The sequence below is a fragment of the Nannospalax galili genome, unplaced genomic scaffold (genome assembly GCF_000622305.1).
Source record: "Nannospalax galili isolate Female #2095 unplaced genomic scaffold, S.galili_v1.0 scaffold930, whole genome shotgun sequence".
Lineage (NCBI taxonomy): Eukaryota > Metazoa > Chordata > Mammalia > Rodentia > Spalacidae > Nannospalax > Nannospalax galili.
The window spans coordinates 1,804,149-1,810,327 of NW_008329328.1; positions in this window are offsets into that span (position 1 = coordinate 1,804,149).

The window sequence follows — 6,179 nt, forward strand, 5'->3', positions numbered from 1 at the left end:
TGTTGTACAGAATATGGGGTTCATGAAATATTTGGCAACAGTAAAAGATTTCTGAGCACACAATGATCAAAAACTCAAGATCAAATTTATAACGAATCCAGAGTGTCTCGCACGTGCACAGCCTTGGTACTTTTTTTGTTGTTGTTAGTTTTATTTTATGTGTATGTGTGTATTGCCTGCATGTAGGTAAGTGCACCAGAGTCGTGCAATGCCCGCAGAGGTCAGAAGAGGCTGTCGGATCCCCTGGAACTGGAGTTATGGACAGTTGTTAGCTGCCATGCAGGTGCTTTATACTGCGCGTGCCATCATAACCTGTGATGAACTGTGATGTATGTGATGAACTGCGGAGTTTTACTGTACATACCAAGTCTTCTGCTCTTATAGAAACATAGTGAATTGAATTACAGGACACAAAGACTTCTAATATCTTTCTACTGTAATTCCACAGCATGTAAGTATCAAATGAGTGTACTTTGGGATTATATGTTTAGAATGATTTGATTTGATTTAATATTTTTTATTTTATCATTTTTTATTATGTGCATGTGTGTGGTTTGTGCATGTGGATGCAGCGCTGGAGTTACAGGTTGCTGAGCAGCTCAAACCTGGGTCCTCTGCAAGAGCAGCACATGCTCTTAACCACTGAGCATCTCCAACCCAGAACGTTTGATTTTAAAAATTGCTTTTTGAAGGGGATGGAGAAATGGCTCAGGGTTAAGAATACTTGCTGCTCTTGCAAGGGACCTGGGTTCAGTTCCCAGCACCTACATGGTGGCTCACAGTCATGTGTAACTCCAGTTCCAAAGAATTTGAAGGCCTCTTCTGGCCTTTGCCAGCACCAGGCATGCACATGGTACATATGCATGAGAGCAGGCCAAACATCCATACACATGAAAATAAAGAAATCTTTTTCTTTTTTTTTGGGGGGGGGGGTCATTTTGAGACAGGGTCTCCCTGTAGCCCCAGCTGTCCTGGAACTCACTATGTAGACCAGGCTGGCCTCAAACTCACAGAGATCCAACTGCCTCTGCCTCCCAAGTGCTGGGATTAAAGGCATGCACCACCACACCTTGCTAAAGAAATCTTTTTTAAAAATTAGTTCTTGTAAGTTACTGATTTCAATTTAATATAAAATATTTATCTGGATATGGTGATATATTCCTATAATCCCAGCATTTAGGAGGCAAGCCTGATGCTCATAGCCAGTTCAGGTCAGGGAGGACTATGTAGTGAGACAAACAAAAACCCAACAACCTTTAAATGAATTTTGCGTTGAAATTAGGCCGGAAATGCTGACTTTTTTTTTTTTTTTTTTTTTTTTTTTTTTGAGACAGAGTCTTCCTGTAGCCCCAACTGGCATGGAACTCACTATGTAGACCAGGCTAGCCTTGATTTCACAGAGATCTGCCTACCAAGTAAGTATTGTCTTACCAACCAACAGATTTTGAAATGACGCTAAGCATACTTCTGCCATCTTGAACTATGGATTTGTGTGAAGCAAGATTCTTAGCACTGAGAGTCATAAAATCAAAACATTCATCAATTCTGCTAAAGACTAAAAGACTGAAGGTGGTTTTGTCCTGGAGTATCAGCTATTTAGCCAAGATTTAAGTTTTTTTTGAGTTTCTCTCGTTTGCTGATTTCTCTTATGGGCTGTTTTTCCACAGAGGACAGTAAATATTCTTGTATTTGAATGTATGCTTTTGTTGTTTCTCTTGTGGACTTTCTGGATTTTGTTATTTTGTCTTTTTTTTTTTTTTTTTTGGAGCTGAGGACCGAACTCAGGGCCTTACGCTTGCTAGGCAAGTGCTCTACCACTGAGCTAAATCCCCAACCCCTCAGTTTTATTCGTAGGAGTGTTTTGCTTGCATGAATAACAGTGCACCATGTGTGTGCACTGCATATTGTGATGGTTCTTCCAGCTGACTAATGGGCAGAGAGCACACACAGCTTGGTTAGACAAAGCCAAGGTGATTCACATCCCAGACAGGTCAGAGCAGGCAGACTGATTTTTGTCAGGCTGCTCAGAATAACATGCAAATGAAAGCATACGGATTGTTTATGCTTGGAACTTTCCACGAGCATTTTCAGATCACATTTAAACAGGTAACAGAAACTGCAGAAGACGGAACTGAGGATAAGGGTAGGGGACCAAGGTATCGTAACACAAAGAATTAACATTTGGCAAATGGATTTAGGCGTGGTCAACATGCGGACTGTATCATCAAGAACGATTTTTCCTTCTTGACAACACTGATATGATTAGCTTTTCTGGCCAGAAGTGCTCTGAAATTTTGAAAGTTTTTTCCTAGATTGTTTTTATTTAGCCTTCTCTTCATTGAATTTCCTGAGGAGATCTGTATTACCAGATGAGAGAAGGTCCAGGTCAGCTTACATGGAAATGAAAGTGACCCTTTCAGGATTTCACCAAGCCAGCCAGGCATGTATCATTCAAAGGGAGGTTTTAGTCATTAACCCAGACTAAGATCTTTTAGTATAACTGCCCAAACTGTCACTCATCAGTATTGTTCCCTTCCATATTTAATCACATTTAAACATATCTGAATTACCTGCTCAGAAGATTTTCTGTCCAATTAAGCTGCCACCCATTCTCTTTTAATTCTATTATTATTGTTAATGAATTAATTAACTAATTAATTTATTGGGAGGTACACTGTACAACATGACACTCATGTGGAGGTCAGAGGATAATTTGAAAGAGTCAGTTCTCTCCTTCCACCAGGGATTGAACTCAGGGTATTAGGCTTGTCAGTAACTGCCTTTACCCACTGAGCCATCTCACTGGCCTCCATCCTGTGGCTATTATCTCCATTTTTAATCACTTAATTCTTAATTTGTTCTCCTGGTTTCTGTTCTCTAAGGATAATGCGCTAAGAAATGTAGCTTGGGGGGCTACAGAGACGACTCAGCAGTTAAGAGCAATGGCTGTTCTTGCAGAGAACCCAGGTTCATTTCTTAGCACCCACATGGCAGTTAGCAACTGTCGATAACTCCAGATCCAGGGATCAGATGCCCTCTTCTAGCCTTCAAAGCTATTGCATGCACATCTACACTTACAAACATGCAGTCAAAACACTCATATACATGAAGTAAAAATTTAAAGAAGAAATCTAATTTGTTAACTCTTGTTTATCTTCTATAACCACAGGGAGCCATGTTGGCCCTACTCATGGCACCTGGCAATAACCTTTGTGTTAAAACTATTTCTCAGCCATGTCTGCAGTAAGAAGGGAAAGGCTTGACAGGTTCCTACATGAGAATTGCATGACTGACCTGCCCATGTTATCGGCGAACACCGGAGTGAACCAGCTTCATGGCGCTGGGTGTGGTTAGCTGCTGCCTTTGCACCTGATGCTGAATTAGGAAGCCTTTCTTCTCTGCACCCTGATAGGATCTGGGTAACAAAGCCAAGGAGAAATTGCCCATGCCATCACTCAAGACACAGCTGAGGAGGTTGCCAACACCATCGCTCCAGAAGCCAGGAAAGCTAGGGTCAATGTACGTGGTGAAAAAGAGGAGCAGCTCAAGCCCTGACTGGAGAGAGCTTCTGTCCCCCTCTGCACCTCCCTCTTAGCGCTTGATGTTATTTTGTGGATGAGGGCATCATCATTTAGTAGTGTTACTTTGGAAACATTTTAATATTTAAAAATGGAACAGGGGCTGGAGAGATGGCTCAGCCATTAAGAGCATTGGTTGTTCTTGCAGAGGCCCCAACTTTGGTTCGCAGCACCCACATGGCAGCTAACAACAGTCTGTAACTCCAGAGGATGTGATGCCCTCTTTGAACATCCAGGGGCATTGCACACACAGTTGTACTTAACATATACACACACTCATGCACATAAAATAAAAAGAAATTAACAGACAAATAAATAAGAGAACAACTTGGGAAGCAGAGGCAGAGGCAAGGGGATCTCTATGAATTCTAAGCCAGCCTGGTTTATATAGTGAGTTCTAGGCAAGCTAGGGTTACCCAGGGAGACCCTGTCTCAAAAGACAAAAGGGGGCCTAGGGAGATGGCTCAGTGCTTAAGAGCATGTACTGCTCTTCCCCAAACCCGAGTTCAGTTCCTAGCACTCACACGGGCAACTCACAGCAACCTGTAACTCCAGCTCCAGCGGATCCCATGCCTCTGGCCTCCAAGGGTATCTGAACTCACCTACACATACCCACACCCAAACAAACACTTACGTAATTAAAAATAAGCAGGGTGTGATGGTGCACACTTTTTAAAAAACTTTTACAAAAACTCTATTGAGAATTTCATGCATGCATATAAGGTGTTTTGATCAAATCCATGCCCACTCCCTCCCCTCCAACATTCCCCACTCTGAAGAGGTAACCCTAAAATTTTTTAAGGATTAGATACAAGCTCCCAAATACTTTGACATTTTTACATTTTTGGCCTTTGGAACAGAGTATGTTGCTAAGAGGCTCAAGGACATTGTGAGTTTTAGCCAAGAAACTGACTACTTTTCTTTGGGGTCTTTTTACCCTAACTGCCTAGCCAATTCCTACCTCCTATTCTTATCACGCCATCCTCTGAAGAGGTTACCCAAACTGCCAATAGGAATAGGGATGCAGACAGCTCTGGCTTCTTCCATGCTGAACAGGGACGCAGGGTGAGGCAATTGGAGTACCCCTTCAGTGGGTCTATCTAAAAGACTCCCAAACTGCATAACTCTTGTCTCTAAGGGGAGAAAAAAGCCCTTGAATCGTGACTAGGAGATGTGAAGGAGAAGTAAAAGCAAGAGTAATTAGCATTACAAGTTCTAGACAGGGACTTAGAAAAAAGTCAGAACAGGGCAATTTTGACAGTGCACACTTTTAATCCCAGCACTTGGGGTGCAGAAGCAGGCAGATCTCTGTGATTTTCAGACTAGCCTATGTGTGTAGTGAGTTTCAGGCCAACTGGGGCTACTTAGTGAGACCCTGTCTCAAAAAAAAGAGAGGGGGGGCATGTTCTAAAACACATGTGTGCACACACACGCACATGCACACACACTCACATACCACCACCACCAACAACAACAACAACAACAAAAACTACTTGTTGGGAATGGTGGTACACACTTGTAACCGTGGCCCTTGGGAAGTAGAGGCAAGAGGATTGCTACAAATTTGAGCCCAGCATGGTCTCCATGGAAAGTTCCAGGCCACCCAGGGCTACAGAACAAGACCCTGATTCAAAAGAAAATACAAAACCAAAACCAACAAAGCAATCAAACAACCTACTCCTTAGCATCTATTATGTGACTTGATTTATTCCCAGAAAAACTGCGTCTTGAAACTGAACCTTTTGCAAAGGCTGATCTGGTTAGAACTTCAGTGATTTTGGAGAGCTTGGAATGTTACAGGTCCAAAGCCTAATTACAATTTATCTTGAGCTCTCTTTAGCCTCTAACTAGCCACTCCTTGCTCACCTGTTTCTGACTTAACGTTCTGCTACTAACAGATCAAAAAACTTTTTGGTTTTTTAGGCCATCCTAGGCCTACAGCTGAGATTTCTCCTTTGCTGTAACTGCCTACTTGATGTTCCAACCAATGTATTTGAAAAGTGTCTGGATTTATGACTTTTCTTTTTTCTGTTACTATAAAGATTTCACGAAACTTGTTGCACATTGGAACATGGAATTTGGAGTAACCTGAATCTGTGTTCCCAGGCTATGGTCACTCATATTTGACTCCAGAATAAAATATCTCTTATCCCCTTTGAAAGTGAGAGTTGTGCTTTTGTATTGACAACAGAATCCCAACCACAGGGCACTCCCTGAAGGAATAAAACGTAAAAACCCTGAGACTGTAAGAGACGCTCACCCCTCTGAGCCCTGGGCCATGAGGAGAGTTACCCCTCTGAGCCCTGGGCCGTGAGGAGAGTCCCTCTTGGGTTTATTCTCAGCCTAAGAAAACTGCTCTCTCTGTTGAGTCCTGTTCCTTAGCTTTTTCCCTGATTCCTATTTCCTGACATCCAGCATTGCTCTTTTTGCTCAGGATGGATTTGACTAAGTGGGAACTGTTGTGCTTCCATATGAATAAAGCATAAAAATTTGTTCCTTAATAATTAGTAGATGTGAAAAACATTACCACTGAAATCTACCTGAGGACTTTATATCCATGCTCAGATGCCAAGGAGCTCAGAAAGTAACTGACTATGACTA